This window comes from Magnolia sinica, chromosome 9 (genome assembly GCF_029962835.1).
Source record: "Magnolia sinica isolate HGM2019 chromosome 9, MsV1, whole genome shotgun sequence".
NCBI classification, from domain to species: domain Eukaryota; kingdom Viridiplantae; phylum Streptophyta; class Magnoliopsida; order Magnoliales; family Magnoliaceae; genus Magnolia; species Magnolia sinica.
The window spans coordinates 85,771,192-85,792,713 of NC_080581.1; the positions used below are offsets into that span (position 1 = coordinate 85,771,192).

Here is a 21,522-nt window from a genome sequence, read left to right on the forward strand (position 1 = left end):
GGACCCACATCTCTTGTCGGTAATTTTGATATTGTTGGAATAATATCTGCTCATAATCACTGAGGAGAAATCGTGATCGAAGAAGACGTCTCATCCGTAGCCATGATGAGATGGGCGCCTTATTCTGACGGGCTCATGAGAGTTATAATTGTTCCCACCATGCAGAAGCACCAGATATTAATTCAAACATTACCAATTTTATCCTTTTATGATCTGGCACGTCCATATAATCAAAATGTCTCTCTACTTCGACTAGCCAATCTAGAAAATCTTATATACGTAATAAACCGTTAAAATTAAGAAGTTCAGCCTTACCTCGATAGTCTCTTTTAGTACGATCTAAATGATCGCCTCCATGGATTGGTCGTCGGGAAAAATCCTCATTAAGGTCCTCGTCGCTAGAACTTGAATCATCTGGTGTAGCCTTACGGTTTGCCACTAGTAGTGCTCTATGAAAATCGGGGTTGCGTCGTACAGCAACCACGAGTGGTGGAGCCACCATGGGTGGTGGAGCAACCATAAGTGGTGGAGCACCGCCTAGGGCTCGAGGCAGAAGTAGCGCATAGGCAAGATGGTCAAGGGTTACCTGCAGCCCTTCCATGGTCGACTGACTCTCCCGATGGAAAGCTTCCATTCTTTCCGAAAGATAACGAATCCCTGGATCACCATCCATAGGATTTTGATTGATACCTTCATTATTTGTCATCGGCCTGAGGGGATTCCTCACTTTGATACCAATTGATGCAGTGATGAACGTGATGAGGATAACTACTCCGAATCCACGGAGCTTCTCCGGACTCCTTACAGAGACTTCTCGAATCCACGAGGAAAGAAAGCAGAAAATAGAAATAAATTCTAATAAATTCGAAATTGATTAATTGATGAATAAAAACGAGTTCACAACCCTTTAAATAGGGGTACCAAGCAATGGGAAAGAAATTAGAATCAAACTACAACTCAAACTCTTCGAATCCGCGACTTACTATAAATAGTAAACTTACTATTTATAGACGGTCGTGATGTCTACTAGTGCGCAAGGTTTTCGGCCAAAAATAGTAAGTGTCCTATTTGGCTTCACCAAACCGTTCTCCTAATTATTCTAAGCTCTTTTCACGTTGGGCGCAACTCCTAAAGCCCGACGGATGAAGAGTTATAATCAAACTAAAACTTACTATTTATAGTAAAAGCGAAATTAAAACGGGGAAACGACCATCGATCTAAGGGTTTTTCCCAATTCCGGGCTGCGCAACCCGGCGTAGCGGGTTGGTTGGCTTCAGTAGCTCGTTCTACCCCAAAATCATATATTTTACGTCAGATAACTCATTCCGGATTGCAAGATACGCCCGATTTAAGGTTCGATGGTTCGGATCACTTCTGTCGTCGACCGGGCCTTTTCTGATCCATCTTGGCCATGTAACTGTACGCGACCTGCTCTACATCACTGCTCCACCTGCTCTGTATCTCTGTCCACGCGTCTCAGCCTTTCTGCCCTGCCCGCTCATGTGGCCATACCCAACATGCCACATACATGCAGAGGTGAAATCCGCTACATCCACTGCAGCTCCACCTTTTGAAGTACTCCCGATCAACCTATACATGTTACCGAGTCGTTGCGCTTTCATGATTACCTGTGCCCCCTTAGATACCTTAAGAGTATTATCAATACCTGTGTACTTGCATCCTTTTGTCTCAAGTACACCAAGAGAAATCAGATTCTATTTCAAATCAGGAACGTGCCTGACATTAGTCAAGGTATGCTTCACCTCATCAAACATCCTGATGCACACCGTACCAACAGCCACAACATTATAGGCAAAGCCATTGCCCATAAACACCTGTCCACCATCGCACTCCCTGTAATTAGCGAACCAACTCCGATGAGGAGTCATGTGAAAAGATGCCCCTGTGTCTAGCATCCACTCGTCCTTACGATCATCGTATGGCCGCCTGATAGTAGACATAGATAAAACATCACCATCACATCCACTCGATTCATCTGACGTGGCAACATTGGCCTCCCTGTATGAAGCCTCAGAATCTTCTTTCTTCGATTTTGGATTTTCACAATCCTTTTTCACATGTCCTTCCTTCCCACAATTCCAGCACTTTACCTTTCTTTTGCCCTTGCCCTTGGATTTGGATCTAGAACCTAAAGAATCTGTATATTGTTCAGAATTCTTACCCCCTATAAACAATGCATCAGAAGATATCCCCATGTCGACGTTGAGCTTTCTCATGACTTTCCCTTGAAGGGCCGAGATAACGGTATCGACACTAAGGGTTTTATTCGCTAAGCACATTGTGTCATTGAATGACTCATAAGACGCCGGAAGAGAATTCAACAACATATATGCTTATTCTTCATCTTTCATCACTTCCTCCATATCCAGTAATTTGCAAACCAATTTATTAAAGTTGCTGATGTGAGCCTCCAGATCTCCACCCTCTTCCATCTTGAAGTTATACCACTGCCGCTTCAAGTGCAGGCGATTTTCAGAGGATTTTTTCGCATAAACATCCTCTAACTTCGCCCATAACTTAGCCGCAGTTTTCTCCCTCATGACGTTGTAGAGAACCTCATCCGTGAGACATAAACGGATCGATGATAAAGCTTTGTTATCAAGAGTATTCCAATCATCATCAGTCATAGTAGACTTCCGCTCCTCAAGGGCACCATCTTCGCCTTACTTGATTAAAGAACTCATCATCTTGATTTTCCATAACTCAAAATTATTTTTCCTTGAGTACTTCTCAATCTCATACCTAGTGCTCGCTATTATTACTAATCCCTTATATTCAAATCTGTGCCCCGACGATAGCTCTGATACCACTTGGGATTTATGCTGCGGAATCACACAGATCTAGATCTAGGATAGCAATACAATGACACCAAGCATACACAAGAGAACACAGATTTAATGTAGAAAACCTTTACAGGAAAAAACCACGGCACAAAGCGACATAAATTCACTATGAAAATAGAAATTACAAGAGAATGGACTTACCCGATTCGAACAACCTTGAATCTCACCCTTTCTACACCCCTTGATTTCCCTAGAAACCCTTTAAAAAGCCTTAGAATTATTTCCCATCACCTAAAAAAACCTTAGGAACACCTATTTATAGTTTAGGCAAGTTCCCTTTCGCATCCCAGTTGCGAAGGGACCCTTTCGCATCCCAGTTACGAAAGGACTTAGATTTCTTTTCCATGTTAAGATATATCGCAACACATATTACTTTTAGTAAAATAGAGGTCGTGCATTCGTGTAGGCAAAGAAGTTGCCCAATGCCTTCCTTCTCCATCTATGAAGTCTCTTACTCCTAAATTCCATGTCAAAGTTATTATAAAGCAAAGAATCTCTAAATTCTTTAATTTCTAAAGATTATATAGGATCTAACCAAACTCTAAAAATTTAGAGCTTACTAGGTAGTGGCAACTCAAATCAAATATTCCAAAGACCTTAAGTTAAACCGCACAAATAAAAACCCTAAAAAAGTGCAGCCATGAGTACAATCCTAGTGATCCAAATTCACAATATTATAAAAGAGAGGAGCCAAAAGAAAAATCGTTAAATTCTCTAATAGGAGCCAAGGATAATGTGGGTCATACTCTTGCTCCGGCGGTAGACTCTCGGGAGTTTCAACACCCTGTCAAGTGTTCGGGTTCGAGTACCCATGGGTGGTGAAATCCCACTATGGTGTGAGTGTGTGGGGGTGTGTGTGTGCGTGTGTAAATTAAAAAAGAAAAAAGAAAAAAGAAAAAGCCAAGGATGATGTAGATCCATGCTTGCACATTTATGGCACGTACATGAGCTTCATTGCACGCGTGTAGGATAGAGAAACTTTTGCAATAAACCGCTTATGTAGGACACCAGTATCATGAAAACGACATATACTAACATGACCATCACTTGTAACAAAAAGCAGCTGGATCCATCGCTCATCACGTGGCCAAAATATTTTTCTAAACGGAGAATTGGTGACATATAAGTGTGGCCTACCTAGTAGGTGGATCCACCTGATTTTAAAGTATGATTTTCATGGTGGGACCTATCTTGTCAATGCTTCGAATTCGTAAGAACTACGAGGGAAGACGGTACTACACGGACACGGTTGCTTGTAGGTGACCAGTTCTCAAACTTCTACTACTACAGCATACCCACGTCTTCCTTAACGGGCGGGGTGGATTTTATATAAAATAACATGGTGGACCACAGAGAATTGGGTGTTTCTTTTCTCAAGGGTAAAATGACCAAAATACCCTTACGTATTTTTCTCTTATTCTAAGCGTAGAAACAATTTTTATTTTTTTTATTTTTTTATTTTTTATTTTATTAAAGTGTAGCCCATGGAACATCTGGTATAAGATGGGAGCCATCCATCAAAAGCATCATCCCCTTAACCTCACATTTGAGTCATCCCCTTCCTCATATTTGAGCACACTTACCATGAGGGTAACTCTGTGGCAGACGCTTTGGGTAGGGTGGCCATCGAAGGGTGCTCCAACAAATTCTAAGACGGCGAGCAGATCTTCCGAGAAGGATTAGAGGATCTCTAGTGTTAGACAATGCCGGATTAGGGACTATCAGGTCAACCTGATCTAGGACATAGTTTCCATGGCTCCCTATGTCATCTGCTGCTGAATGGCACTGCTATATCTATTCCACTGTGCTACCACTTTCTGGAGTTGAGCCAACGTGGGTGGATGATAGGTGTGCCGATGGGCTGCGCGATTCTCCACTTTCTGCACCAGTGCTACTGCTGCATCTCGTGGACATTCCTTTTGGTCCAACTTCTACGTAGCCTCGTTTATGATTTACGGGTATATGATGGGCGTGGTCTGAATTCTTTCTGTTGGGACCCGCCCGTATGGCTGTACAATCCATTTCATCTTAATAAAATGCAGGTGGAACGAGTCCACCTTTGTCTTCTTTTTTTTTTTTTCTTTTTTTTATAAAAAGTAAATAGTTAGTGCTATGAGTAGGCTGGGCTAGCCCATGACTTTCGGGCTAGAGCATCAGGCCCAAGACCCGGGCTGGCCTCATACTACAAATTCGGGCCTATTTTTAAATCGTGCCAGATTTTGATGCCCATACTCTTCAGTACTCTATGTTACTACTCCAACCGCACCAGGCTCAGGGACATTTCGGTAAGCTGTTTTGGTTTGTCATAGGCCTGGGCCAGACTCCGGTTTATGTTGAACAATGGAGGCCGGGCTTGGACAGCTTGGTCCACCCCCAACCTGGTCGATTGACACCCCTAAAAGCAGTGTTATAGCATTTTTGAAAAAATATTAGTGTAATAAGATGGCATATATAGGTGGACAACTGTAATTATGCTATATTTACAGGTGTTTCACTGTACTTTTCCTCCTATTGACTTGTATTTTTATACTGTATTACTCACACACAGCAGGCTTTGAACCCTACAAACTGATCTTGACATATAAAACAAACACCCACAAAGAATCCATGCTACATACTAATACCCTAGTCAGTTATCAAGCACTCAATCTCCATACATGTGGCACAGGTATGCGATCCAGACCATCAGTACTCAATGGGAAATGGCCCGTACATTGAGTCTCACATACAGATGATCCTAGCCATAGATCTGAGGATTTTTTTTTTCCCATTTAACTCCAACTGGACACATTTCTCAACTGCCCATTTTCCCTTAGTGAGATATTCCAGATGTTACTAATCCACATAGGGGCCAGTTAGATGAAAGGTCCGGATCTCATACATGCACCTCATGCCTGGATATTGAATACTGATCACCAACTTATATAGTATTGATAGCATTGGGTTCAATTGACTAATACCCAAGTAGCATGATTGGAGCTCCCATGTGACCAGACCAATCAGGTCTTAGACGATGTCACCACCATTGAATGGTTGTTCCGGTCGATCCGCACCGTTGGTTCCAGCCATCTCTTCGTCTGGCCCGTTTGGACTGTTGATCGATCTAATGGTATTTCCTTCAGACCTAGAGGCTGCCTCCACGTCATGTTTACTTCCACGGCCCACTGATCCACCCGTCATGCGTCTGTATTTAGAGCTCCCTCCATCAGAGCTTAAGGCCACACTTTCTATTGCCTCCAAATACAACACCTTCACCAGGTTCCTGAACCTTCGCCTAAACGTCGGCATTCGGGACATGGAACTGACAATCCCCTGTAACCTACAAAGGACAATCTTGCACATGAACATACATATGCATCCTTAAATGATGATGGAATGCATTCTGGGGAATACCAACATCCGAAACTTTAATATGATTCTTGAAGTATCAGGTTTTGAAAGTTCAAGGTTCTTGAAATGCCATGTTCTTAATATCGCTGTATTCTTGAAGATTGGATCAAAATGAAAAGATGCAATCAAGAAAATATGGGCAGTTCTGGTTTGTGGAAATCAACCAACAAACAAGTTTGCAGTATATCTCTCAACTGCATCTTCCCATGAGTATGAGATCCATGAATGGCCCACCTTGTTTGTTCTGTTTCCATCAAGTGATTTGGGTCTGGTCATCAAGAAGTGCTGCACAGACACACCCAACGCATACTGTTGGTCGCTTATAACCTTCCATTTTCTCATATTTGTGGCTTATGTGGTGCCATGACCACCAAGTGAGGTTGCATTCAGTTACCATTCACCATTTTATGACTGTCCATCTTTCTAATACTTGTGGCCCACTTGGTCACCAGACCAGCCTCATTCTTTGGTCAATGCACAAACAGTGGGCCCCATCTGATGAAGTGGAGCTGCATTGAGTTACATGACTCTCTAGTCAGCTGCGAGTTGAAGAATGATCACTGTATCTTATTTAGGAGCTGAACTTCTTTGCACTACCATCCTCTTGAATTTCATTTCATACTGTTCAACATACCTTCGAATTATGGCCTGCAATTGAGCTCGCCTGATGCTGTCATCAGATGCAAATCCACTGTCATTCCAGTCCTGTGGTTTCTCATTGTTGCTACTCATAATCAACTTGCACAAGAAGTCCTCTTCGCTCTCATCCAATTCGAGCCGTTTGATCTGCTCCTTCATGATAAGTAATGGATCGAGAAACCACTCAAACACTTTATCCCTGGGCCAGTTAGATTTCGTCAACTCCACATCATCAGCTGAAAATTTCAATTAGATCCATTGTTAGACAAAAGCAAGAGCTTCTCTGCATGTGTCAGCATAGCACATGTTCGGGACATTCAAGCAAGGTATTGAAAAATGGTTATATGAAGGTTGCAATGGCTGATGCGTAATGGTAACAGTTGGACTCGTTACATGATATAGGGCTGCAATGCCCGATCTGGAAAAAGTGGCCTATTACAGGCATGTAATGGGCATTATGGGCCAATAACTGACATGTATGGTATGAAGAATATGGACACAATAGAAAGTTCACCAACAGCCCACGTTCAACATACATGTGTGGCCATTACCGTAATCGAATACCTTCAGTTCAAGCTGAGCATCAGGTGTGAGCCCTGCTGTCCAGATGGCTCGAAAACCAGGGTAGCCAACTCCTTGGGTAAACCATGCATGTCTGAAGAATATGAACGCATTAGAAAGTTCACGGACAGTCCATGTTCAACTTATATGCGAGGCTCATGTGATGAGTGGACCTGTCTTTTTTTTAAAAAAACTTTTTTGGGCGAGGTCATCCATGTAATGGTGCCCACCTGATTCATGGCTCAGGTGAACCACAGGGCTCAGATTTTTATTTGGAGGAGGAATGTCCCTTCCTTGGCTGCAGTAATATCTCGTATGCATATTTAATGTACACGTGGGTGTGCCTCTCCTGATAAGCAGGCAGCCAGATTATTCAGCCTGGTCATCGACATAGTGGTGTCTTCCATTGCATGGTTCAGATAATGAACTGAAATGAACAATCCAAGTTGGAAGAAAGACATACCGATGAGCAATTCAGGCGATTCAGACCTTGCTGATCTAAGAAGACACTGAAGAATGCAATAGGCTGGAAGCTTGATGATCAGTTTCTTGCATTTTCCCTTGATAATGCAATCCTCTATGTCAGCCACATCTATGAGACCATCACGGAGTAGCTTCCGACCGTTCATCTCACAAGATTGAAAGAGCCAATCCCATATCTGAATGGCAATAGATTAACACTCAGAAAGCTTACATCCTTTAGGTGAAAAGAAATGCTAATACCATGTGTTCTTAACCAAAAACATGTATGGTGATCAGTACTGCATAGATGGGCCATTGCCAAAATTGCAGCAACTGTGCAACTCTGACCATCTGATTGTTGGTTAGACTGCTGAATTTAGGACTTCTTTTGTAGTTAACGTTTTTACTTTTTAGGACACTGACAAATGGCCATTATCGACATTGCCTTGGAGCTTTGGGCCATGGACCATCCACTTAGTAGCTGACTAACTCAATGATCTGGATCACTGTAAACAAGTGTCATGTGTACATGATTCATACACTTCATGGAAAATCATGCAACACATGCCATTGCAGCATTTCTCTAAAAAGAAAATTAGTAACACAGAGACTCCGTGTATGTGTTTCTTACTTGTATGGGTTTTAACCGTTGGATCGCTTTCCTCAGCATTTGGGATCGTTCTGTGACAAGTTTTGTGTTGATGGGACTTAATCTCCCATTCTTCTCTTCGGTCTTGTCGGCATCAATGGACTGATTTCTTTCAAGGAGCCCTGAAGGAGGGTTTGTTCTTTTACGGTATACAGGCCTGGCTGTCATAAGCATCATGACTCAGCATCCAAACACTTGGATGAAATAAGAGGGCTTGTATACTTTTTCATGCACAAGTATAGAAAATGTGAATTGGGTGCACACGTAAGATTGGAACTTGTGGGCACACGAGTGACCTTGAAGCTGATCATCAGGTGGACTCCGCACTGTGGATGCAATGGCCCAAAAGTAAGCAAGCACCAATGATCAGCTGGTCCATTGGTCAATATTTGAATTTTTAGGCCAGGGTGTCCACCTAGACTAATAGCCTGGATCTCGTACACATGTGCCCCATTGGCAAGAGTGCCCACAGACACCAATTACAGTCCCATCAATAAACAGCTGATCTCCCTCAAGTAGGTAGCAATAGAAACTATTAATCTTCACGCGTTGGGAAACTCTGCAAGAGGAAGATTTTTGCCCATGATAGAAATGAAACTCATGAGCATTGAAGCAACATCAAACAAGATAAAACCTCAGATAATTCCTCAGAAAACAGGACCTTTCCCTCAAACAGAGCAAATCATTTGTGTATTCGTCAAAGATTGAAATAATCGATATGATGTAGGCAAGTCCCATCCAAAGAGAGTTTTCCTGGAAAACAATGAATTTCAGTGAAAACATGAACATTCCTGAATGGCATAACATACCCAAGTTCATATTTGATATAAAGTGATGAGAAATGTGATTGACTAATCATCCCAAGGGTTGAAACTTGGTTGGAGTCAATCCAGACCTGACTAACCTAACCCAATTCCAGGTTAGGTTGGGTTAGGTTATCGAAGTCCTCGGGTAGGGTACGGGTTAAAAAACCCCAACCCAATTTGAATTTTGGTTGGGTTAGAGTCGAGCAAATTTGGGTGGGGTTGGGAATAATCGTACATATATTTTGGGGTGGGGTGGGGTGGATTGCATTGAGTGTAGGGGATTTCGGGTTGAATTTGGGTCAGGTTGTAGGTTGGGTCCTCTTGAGGTCAGGTTGGGTTCCGGTTGACCCTCAACGTGATCCAACCTGCCCAAAGTGGTGCCCTAATCCTACTCTCCCTCAAGACATCAGTCATTCAGTTGGGCCGGTGTATACAAGTATTTGGTTATCAAAGTTGACTGCCAAGCAGGCTATATGCATACTGATGGACGACAACTCCACCACAACAGCCCAGAAAGAAGCTGCATATGAAAGCACAGACCACCCCTCCAATCACTGCTAATGGCCATAAAATGATAGCAAGACCCGCAAAGGGTACACAAACTGTCTCCAAGAAAGGGCCTTCTCTTCCGATCAAGTCTTGAAATAGCCGTTGCCATCCTTTCAAAAGCATGTAAGGGCTTTTCCACAGTGCTATGGCAGTGATCATTGGCACTTCTACAGCCACGGCGAGTAGGCTGACTAGGAAACAACTTGGTAGCATCGATAACCTTCCAAAGAAGCACACACATGGAACCAAAAGATTTTCCTGAACAATACATTGGTTGTAGCAAGTCATTTGCTGAAGCTCAATACAGTGAATTGGCATTTACAATGATCGATGGGAAATCAGATAACTGTGTATTTCTTTAAGCAATATTCAAAATCCTAGAAAACCCAATTTGACTTGATATCCAACTGGGTTAGGTTAAATTGAAAACTCAGTTGGATCGAGTAAGTATTCAAATAACATCCTCAAGTAAATCAAAATATAGAAAAACTGAGAGAATGCTAACTAAGATTAAGTACTCCGTACAAAAATAATCAGAAGAATACCTTACACTGCTATTGGTTGAAAGAGCTCTGCTTTGCCCACAGGTGTGTGCAGTAGAGCTCATGTACATGCCACACAGGTGCCAGCATGGAGCATAGGTGAGAGATCCAATCCATCCATCAGGTTGGTCCAATCTTCTACATGCTTTCCCAATAGTACTAGATCTGGTCCACTAAACTTGTGGGCCCCGACACTAGAAACAGGTGAATTGGGTTAGAAAACTTCGGCCACATTTTCGGGAGCCGCACATTTGTTTCTGCAAACTGTTGACTACCTAACCAAATCAACCTGATCATTGGGCTATGACATCAATATAGTGGTGACATTCTGATGGATGTATTCGTCTCGGACCTATTGTGCCATGCTGGCACATTAGGTACATGAGCTTTATTGCACATGCATGTGGGCTTAGCAAAGCTCCAGTTAAAAACATATCTGGAAAAATAATCCCACACTTTTCTGTTAAAATGGACAAACAAATTATGAATGGTGATTCCACTCTTAAGTTTGAGTAAGTCTAGCAGACCCAGGACAAATACAAATTTTATAAATATGTTTTAACCGCATTCCTTACTTGACGTCCAAGGGCGCCTCATCTTCAGCCACTTTCTCACTCAGTTCATCCATATATGAGAAGTAGGAGTGGAAGCAAAAATCCGTAAAATCATGCACTACCGTACAACTTCCCAGTATCGTACTCCAGCAACCGTTCTGAAATCCGCATGAAATTATAGACCGTCAGGTTGAAATAATGAGATCGGATTATAAAGAAACCATGCAACTGTGAATGATGGGTAATCTTTGTAAACAGCTTGAAAGAGAGCTCACAACAAAACAATGGAAAAGCTTGTCTATGACGTGTTCGCCAACCGCCTCGAAAGTTGCAATCAATGGAGCAAAAATTCCATATCCTATTCCAACTAGATGGCTTCCGGCAATGCCAATAACTGGTCACAAAAGTAAGGGCAAGAATAGCAATACCAAGGTCTTCAATACTAGTCCAAGTCTCTTTGTTCTGCCATTAGGCATGGAAGGATCAAATAAGAATAACAGAATAGCAGTTAATGCTACAATGCTTAACCAAAACAAACCCTACACGCGGGGCTCACTTTCTAGTGGTCCAAATTGTCTATAGGGTGGACCCTATTTCGGATGGGAGATGCACCCAAAATCTCCCCATCAGAGATCTCCTGTACAGCCTACTTGGCCCCAACTAAAATTGGATCCTTAGGTACCCATTTCAATTGGATGGCTAAGATCAGTTAAGATTGGAAAAAATTGGGGTATGACCAAATACCTTGTGGGATTAATCAGACAGACCACTTAGTTAACTGAAAGATGGGCATGCCATGATCTTGCATCATACCATCATACAATCCCTCTCATCATGAACAGAAAAGATTACGAGCAAGTCAGCAATGTTATATGGAGTCCATGATCAAGTATTGAATATGATGGCATATCTCATAAAAAATCATTGACATGCATAGAAAACTTTCAATCATTCGTTCAATGTAAAGCTGAGGCCGAATTTCCTATTTGTTTTGCATAGGGAAGTTCCCTGTTGGAAACTCAGTTTGTAGATGTAGGGCCCATGGTTAGTCCATCGAAGCCATTGATCTTATGGAACTCATTATGGAGGGCCATCCTCCCAAATCGGAAGATCCTAGTAACCAAATCTTTGGTCTTCCTCCATTGAATGCAGCTTCTTCGTGCATTCCTTTTTAATCATGTATTTGCATGGCATTAATGGGAAGGTTATACTTGATTAATTCAGGGGATTGTTTGGAAAAGGTCAATGTGGGCTGTCAGATCAATGGCTTGGATAGACGAACCATGGGCTTAATTCTAGAAACTAAGTTCTGCACTGGGAATTTCCCCATGAGAAACGAATAGGAACTATCCGGCCTCGTAAAAGCTAATTTGTTCCATAGTAAAACAGCATACTTTGCTACACAGTAATAAGTCCAGATGAAGTAGGCGGGCCACAGTCCCAATATTACAGGAGTTTCCGACGACAATGATAACTATTGCAAATGGGCTGATAATCGCCGCTGCAAAAGACAAATATATTTAAAACAGAGCATTTACTATATGTAGATACCTACCAACATACATCCACAAATGCTTTCATCCATGCATGCTTGCAAATATATGTCCATAGCTATAACTACATAGATGGGCTCACACATGAATGCGTGCATCAACTGCTAACAATTAAATTCTGGAATTACAGTAAATAATCAATCTAAATGTTCATATTAACACACCATTCATGTTCAAATACAGTCTTCAATCTTCATTCGGTCATGGAATAGCAGTTGCTCCCATTGAAATGACAATCTAACAACAATTTTCACTAATCTGGAGATTGTCGAATTCTTAGGAAAGACTGGTTAATTGTTTACCACTAAATTGATGCAGGACAATTAACCACTTGCTCAAAAAGCTCAAACTGATAGAGCATGGCGAATCAATCACTTTATCTTATAGCCTAGGCTTCACATCCCATGGGTTAGGACCTCGGCCAGAACCCCCCTTGTGGGCCCCACTTCGCATAGGTTCCGATTCAAACAGGTGGGGCCCGCTTCACATGGGCCGCCTACCCTGAGTATGCCCCTTGCATCCCACAGGCCATCCCACCTGAGCCCAATGTGAAAATGCCCTTGCATTATAAATGGTGCATAAAAAGGATTAGATAAGATTTGGCCCACCTTGGGTTGAATGTAGAGGTCCACAGGTTAGGGGTGATCTGACTTCTTAGGGATGATAAGTAATCAGGGTGGTCCTGTTGGCCTGGCCTAACTTATGGAAGTGTTTCTGTTGGAGCTAACCCATGCCCAATTCCTTTGATGGAAGAATGGGATGGACATGGATTCAGTTCTTAGCTAATGGCATAGGGTTTTTTCACTTCTAACGATTTGCATCGACATTTGTATAATCCAGGCCATTGCTTTGTTGCATCTTACTATGAAAAGGGGGCCATTGCTCTATGTTTGCTGAGATCTTCTACCAATTTCTGGATCTGGTAGTAAGGTGGTTGGTCATACAAGGTATTTTCTGGCAGGCCGGAGAGGGTGCCCTCTACCCTTTAACTGAATACGGGTTAGAAAATGTAGATTCACTAGGGTTGGCAGGCCTGATATTTTTGAACAACTCGGGACTGGACGCAACCTGCTGGATCTACTCAAGCTTGGCATTTTGGACAACCCAGGCCCACCCGTTGCCAGCTCTATGCTTCATGATGAGCTTTGTTACATTGTAATTTGTTCTAACATTGTATCCATTCTGCCAAGTGTAGGTGGAAAACCATCTATCCATTCTGCCAAGGCCCAAGTGCCTCCTCAAGCGTAGACTATGCAAACTCGTAGTGTCGTTGTTGATGAGTCAGACTATTGCCAAGTTGCAAACACTAAGGCCCCGTTTGTTAAATCTGAAGTCTAAAGCCTAAATCTGAAATCTGAAGCTGAATCTAAAATCTAAAGCTTGAATCTGAAATCTAAAGTCAAAAAATTTGTTTGGTAATTATGGCTGAAGTCTGAAAATTAAGTACTGAATTTGAAACAACCCGTTTGTTAGCAAACATATGAATTGTCTAAAATATGTTGATTTGACACATTTGCCCCTTTCTCCTATTTGGAAATATTTTACATTATAAAGAAATTATTTTCTATTAAATGAAAATAAATTTATTCTATTTAATTCAAATAAACTATAAAATACTTAATAGAAAATTAAAATGATATGTAAAAAATGAATGAACTGAATGGATGAAACACATACATTATGGGGCCTCACAGCACTGACCATCACCCACTAGGCTAGTGACGGGGGAGTAGTCAATCCGTTGATACGTGGATATGTGTCGTGCGAAGAAGCTCCTCGAGGTCCGCCTTGTATGAAGGTTTCAAAGGGGATCAAAGTTACATGGGCCCTACAATAATGTATTTATTATATCCGCACCATTCATAAAATTTTCAAGATTATTTTAGAGCATTGTCCAAAAAATGAATCATATCCAAAACTCAAATGGACCACAACAAAAATAGCAGTGGGATGATGATTTCATCGTTAAAAAACTCGCAGGGCCCACTATAACATTTATTTCCATCTAATGTATTCATAAGGTCAAAAATATATGGATGAAGAGGAAAAACAAATTTCATATTGATCCGAAACTTTTATGACCCCAAAAGGGTTTCAACGGTACACGTTCAATCATTGTGGTCCAGTTTATCTTTATATATGTCTTATTTTTCAGTTCAAGTCTTACGACTAGTTCGCAAAATGGATGGGCAGTTTAAATATAACAAATACATCATGATGGGACCCACAGAACTTGCTTACGTCAATACACCAGCCAATCCACTTCCCAATCTCGTCCCTGGCTCGGACTGGGATTCCTCGCGGAAGGCTTTCGCATGATGTCCCTGCGCTGGGAACTTAGGTGAGGCCTAACGTGATGTTTGTGAGAAATCCACTCCATTTATCCGTTTGTGAGTTCATTTTAGAACATAAGGACAAAAATGAACCGTATCAGGTGGGACAAAAATGTGAGTATTAAATGTCAACGGTTGAAATATTTGTGTGGCCACAAAAGCTTTGAATCAGGATAATATTTTTGTTTTCATTTCATTCCAGTATGAATGACATTATAAACGGTATAGATGGCATATAAACATCACTGTCTACTCCAAGAACGTTTCAACGACAGGAATTTCCCTGTACACATTTTCCTTTATTGCGGCCCACTTGAGTCTTGTATCCTTCTTAATTTTTCTCTCAAGTCCTAAAATGATCTCAAAAAACAGATGGACGGGGTGGATTTCTCAAACATCACGGTAGGCCCCACCTAAGTTTCCAGCGCAGGAACTTCCCGCGAAAGCCTTTAGCTGGAAATCCGCGTCACCCTGACTCGAGACGGATTGGCTACTCCCTGGGCGGTGCTCTATTAGCTCCTCCATGATGTACGTGTTTCATCCATTCCGTTCATCCATTTTTACAGATCATTATAGAGCTTCTTCCCAAAAATTATAGGAATATAAATCTCAGGTGGACCACACCATAGGAAAACAATAATGATTGGATATGCATCATTAAAATCCTCCTAAGGCCCACTGTACTGTTTAATTGACATCCAATCTTTTAATTAGGTCATACAGGCCCAGATGAAGGGGAAAAACAAAGATCAGCTTGATCCAAAACTTTTATGGTCCCCAAAAGGTTTTTAATGGTCGACGTTATTCAACACTGTTTCCTGTAATGTGGCCCACTTAAGATTTTGATATATCTAGTTTTTTTGTCCCATACCATGAAATGATATTAAAAAATAGATGGATGGAATGGATGAAACACATACATCATGTGGGCCATACGAGATGAAACAGTGGGAAAGGAATGTCCACCGCTGAAACCTTCCTATGCTCCACCTTGATGTTTATATTCCATCCAAGCTGTTTATAAGGTCATTTTCACTGGGATGAAGTGAAAATATCAAAAATTAGACTGAGACAAAACATTCGTGGTCACATAAATGTTTCAACGGTGGTCACTAAATCTCCACTGTTTCCTCTCGTGTGGTCGATTCGAGTTTTGAATATACCTTATTTTTGGCTGCATATCCTAAAATGATCTCTAAAATCGGATGGACGGTGTGGCTTTCTCAAAAACATCTCCGTGGGCCCCATCCAGATTCCCTTAGCAGGAGCTTCCTGCAAACGCTTTCGCAGGAAATCCGCGTCCGTGTTTAACGAGGACGCGGATTGCGTACTAGTGTACTACCCCCGCCCGTACCTGGCTCCGAACGGGCAGTTCTGTGGGCGGGCCCACCTTGATGTATATGTACATCCAAACCATCTATCCCTTTTCTCACATTATTTTAAGGCATGAACACAAAAATGAGGTAGATCCAACCCTCACGTGGACCACACCAAATAATAATCTTGGTTGCATTAAAATGCACCAGTTGCATTAAATGCAAGAGTCATCTGTGATGTGGTCCATTTGATCATTGGATTTGACTCATTTTTGTTTTGATGCTTTTAAATAATATGAGAAAAGGGATAGAGGGTTTGGATGTACAGATACATCACGGTGGGCCCGCCCACAGAACTGCCCGTTCGAAGCTAGGGAGGGGCGGGGGTAGTACGCAATCTGCGTCCCAACGGTTCAAAGAGATCAAAGTTACATGGGCCACTGTGATGTTTTTTTACCATCTAACCTATTCATTAGGTCATGTAGACATGGATGAAGTGAAAACACAAATATCAGCTTGATATGAAACTTCTCCAACTCTCAAGAAGTTTTTAACGGTGGACATTCAATCCCCACCTTATGGTCCAATTAATCATTGAACCTGCTTCTTTTATTGGATTACATGTTATATTATTTGAAAAAGTTGATGGACAGTGTGGATCAAACACATAAATTATGGTGGGGCATAAAGAAGTTTCAGTTGATTTTGTATTGCGCAAACAATTGAAAAGAAAAACTTTACGTAGTAACTTGAAAAGGGGTACTTTTGGAAGGAAAAAAATTTTGTTTAATGAAAAATCACGGAGCGCATTCCGCGTTCACCATTAAGCCAGACTCCTATCACGGAAAGAATTCAGTGAAAAACCACTTAGCGCTTTCCGTCTTCCACGTTAACAACGCATTAACAAACACCACTAAACACGAAAAATTTCCCCATTCCGTGTTAAGTGCAAAAATTCAGCGTTAACAAACACGGCGTAAGTGTTGTGTGTCAAACCCCACTAGGTATGCAAGAGAGACACAAGCATGGTTTTAAGACCTAGACAAGCCTTCTATGACTCGTTTGAGTCAATTCAGAATTGGTCGGACCCAATCCGATTTGAGACCATGAGTCACCCCTAAATGTGCCAAGTCCGAATGCGACTTAAGACGGGGGCAAGTTGGTCAAAGTACCTCTTTTAACCGTGAAAACAAGAGTTGAATAGAATATTTTGTACTTTGCTAAGAACTCAAGAGCTTACACTTTTTGAGGATCTTGAGGTTTTGTGGTTACAAGTGATCGGGCATCTCTTCCTTATGTCGACCTAAGAACCTTCAACTACTTTACATGGATGGTTAGGATGATGTCATATGATGATCATCCAATGGCCAATGTTTCTAAACTATCTCCCTACAAAGACCCCCTAAAGAAATCTCAAGTATCCTAGAGAGCTCACATAACTCTACAACATGACTAGCCATCTTTAGAATCCTCTGCACAAATTAGCCTCTTTAGAATCCTCAACACAACACTATGCATGTTGCTTTAGTGTGCTAGTGCCGAAAATGGCTTCCCCTTGAAAAGCCTCTTATGAATGACCGATTTGTGAAAACCTCACCTACCTATTGCCTTAATGCCCTCACCAACATCTTGATGATGATCCCATGAGTTGGTTTCTTGAAATATCACAATGTGTTGTTTTGTCTTTCTTGTCACCCTTAATTAGTTGTAAGGCTAAGATCAACAAATCATTTGAACCACCTTTTCCTTGCTCAAGAAATCCATGCCCAAGATGACCTTAAAATCATCTAGTGGAATAGCAAAGAGACTCGTCTTGCCAACACACCCTTCATTGCGTATCTCCACATCCTTACCCATTCCTTGAACAGGTTAGGATTTTTTTTTTTTTTTTTGGAAACTAAGATTCCATTGAAGGTTTGGATTTTGAATTGACCACCTTTCTCTTGCTTGAGTCCTGCACCAACATCAAACCCAACAATCTTGGTAGTCATGTTTGCCTTCGTATCTGCGCTTCAACTTGATTTGTATAGTACACTAACTCCCATCCAAGTGGCTTGGCTTTCTTTGCTCGTCCTTGCAAAACATTTAAGAACCTAATTCTCAGTTCCTCTTCTTCCTCCTCGACTTGAACCCAGTTCAAGGGTTTGTTATGTTGGTAGCACTTTGCCCATTGATTGCCGTCACAAATGAAGCTACTCCAACTTTCCTCCTGGCTCACGGAGCTTGCCTTCCATAGCATTGAGGAATTGCATGGACTTAATCTTATTTCCTCAATCCTCTTCTTTAATTGTCTTCACTGCAAGAGCATTGAGAACTTGTCTTTTCGGAAATCCCTTGCCCAATGAGGCCAATTGCAGATAAAGAATTTAACCTCATGGCTTGGGTAAGTCTCATCTATCCTTGCTATATTTGACCCTTGCCTTAGTCACCTGTTGAAAATAATAGCTCTGATGAGTCACTCCTTGTGAACTCCATCAATCGCTCTGCCACTGCCATGACTATCACAAGGTCCAACATGTAGTTCTTGCCATGCCCAATGTGGCAATGATACCATATCCAAGAATAAAATAGAAACCTTCTGGATAATTGATCTACACTATTATCCTTTCAAAGATCAACAAGAGAACTCTAGAACATTCCAGAGATTTCACATTTCTATTTGACTCTAGCTTTCTTTAGAATCCTTTCAACAACATTACATACTATGTGCATTACCTCTACTATATAAGTAGTGTGAAAAATGATTAAAGCCCCTTGCTGCTGACCGGTCCGCAACAACGTGCTTCACCTCCCTTGTGCACATACCCATATGAACAGTGATCCAAACCATCCATCTTGTAGACCTCATCGTGGATGGGCCACTAAGGGCCTGTTTGGATACCACCAAATAAGTTACTTTTTCTACTACCAGTAGTAGATAAGTAACTCATATGAGATATGTTTGGTTTATGATCAATTATAAGTAAAAAAAAAAAAAAAATTATTTAAAGTTACTTAATTCCTTCAGTTTAATTAGTAAAAAATCAAGATAAGTTACTTGAGGCATAAGTAGCTTATTGTAAGTAACTTACGATCCAAATGCCTCCTAAAAGAAAATTGGATTGATTGGACAACCCTATCGGCCTAACCACTCAAGTGACGGACTATCTCCCATTAAGTGGGATTGGTGATTTTAACCTGTGGTTTTCATAACATAGTTTTGAATAAGTAACATAGTTTTGAATAAGATTGTTCAGTCAGTGAGCATATTCAATGCTCAAACCATGTTGGCCCCAATGTATGTATGATGCAGATTGCCGGACAGGTGACCATGTATACGAAATGATGGAGCATGCATCCATTTTCGAAGGCCCATTAGATTTCTGGGCCTACCCAACAATTGGCTGGGCTCGTCCTCAACTCTACACTGTGAGGCGCATCTAGGCCCACCTATTAAATGGGTAGGGCCAATGTTTATATGGAGGCCCATCACAGGACAGGTCCATGCCTATTTATGGATGGTAGAAACTATGATTGGGCTGACCTGGCATGTGTGGAACCTGTGTTTAGTCTCAGTGGTCCTTGAGCCTAACTGGCCAGCTCAGCTCAGTTCGGTTAGCAACTCGGCCCGCTTGAGCCAAGCTTGAGCTCGATCTTTTGAGCCAAGTTTTAAGTTCAAGTCTACGAGCTTTTTTTTTTTCCAAAAAACCAGGATTTCATTACTGAAAACGGGGGATGTATATGTAATTCAGGAGGGCTGCCCCCGACTAGCCACTCCTATCCTGAGCTAAACACATCCACAAACAGTCTATGAGTTGTGTTTGAGTTTAGGGTTTTTAATATATATAATATATAATGCATAATATAATTTATTTAAATATATAAATATTTACAAAATATTTATATTAAGTGAACCCAATCTGAGTAAAAACGATTCGAAACGAGTCGAGTTTGGAGCCGAGACGAGTTGAGCTCGGTCTAGCTCGGACTTGACACAGAATTTTTTCGAGCTCAAAAAATCAGTTCGACCGTCTCGAACCTAGTTTTGAGCTGAATTGAGTCGAACTTTTCCGAGTTGAGTTGAGCAAGTAAACGAGCTAACTCGGTTCGTGTGCAGTTCTACCTGCGTTGGTCAGTCTTGGACACATTTCTCACTCAAAAGGCTTCGCTAGGCGTACACACTGCTTGGGCTAATGCCTGGCACATGGATGGGACACATCAAAGCCGTGCATTAGGTGGGGTCCTCCATGTAGATGATCTGATCCAAAATCAGTCCAACCAAATCATCATTTGGGACACGTGTAACCGTTCAAAACCAAAAAGCCAAATGCCCACATCCCACGTACACGAGTGGCCTGCCTGAAATTTTGGCCGGTTCATCCACAAGCGGGGCCCACCCAATGCATGGTTAGATTTGCTGGGCCGGCCTGTGGCCTTAAGCTACATGTTTCTGGAGAGGTGGGTTTTGGCCCATTCATTGATCATGCCTTTAATCAGGGCCATTTGCTTGATTGGGCTGGCACCATGCATCAACTGCAAGTAAGAAGGTGGGCCCCACAACTGGTCCTTTTAATTTAAAAGGCTTGAAATGGTGATCCTTCTCATACCTGAAAGCTGGCATATGAAGTAGTGGATCTGGACCGTCCATTTGTTGATCCTTCTCATGAATGAGCCAAATTAGAGGGATCCAAAGATCAGATCCATATCGACGGTCAGATCCAAAGATCAGATCCATATACAGGAATAGCAAGGTCACCTGACGGCACTCTGAAAGGTGGTCCTCGGTGATCATGGGACGTACTCCAACTTGGGCCAAAACTAATTCTGTACTGTGTTTCATGCATAGTTTATACAAGTACCCATGTTTGGGCCATCACCATAAATTGTACTCACCCAACCAATGAGGCCCTCCTTATAATTTGTAAAGCCCATAAATAGAGCTACCAAGTGGATATTTTCGTTTACCATATGTAGGCCCCATGTGATCATGAATATGACTCTAAAATGACCCAAAACCAACCTTGTACCAAAAGTCTGTTTAATATAAAACTCCTGTGGACCACATTAATGGGGTCCCCCACCTTCCTAGTGCATTTAATGCAGCATCTAAACCATGGAAAAGAAATCGTTGGTGCTGGTGAGCCCATAATGTTAGGTGGGCCATCTAGTGTGGTTTGTCTTGTATGTGCCCTTCCCTTCATCTGATGACGCCCACTTAGCATGTTTTGTAAATATGTATTATTTAACTTGTAAAATATGCAGTGGACTGATTTTACTACCCAGTTGTTGTCTTAAGATATGAATGACCTTGAGCCCATATAAATG

The 21,522-nt window shown here is 41.7% G+C and overlaps 1 pseudogene; it reads right to left on the bottom strand.

The window, feature by feature from the left end:
• Positions 1-5,293: 5,293 nt before the first annotated feature.
• Positions 5,294-20,877, bottom strand: LOC131255934 (uncharacterized membrane protein At3g27390-like; annotated as a pseudogene).
• Positions 20,878-21,522: the final 645 nt, after the last annotated feature.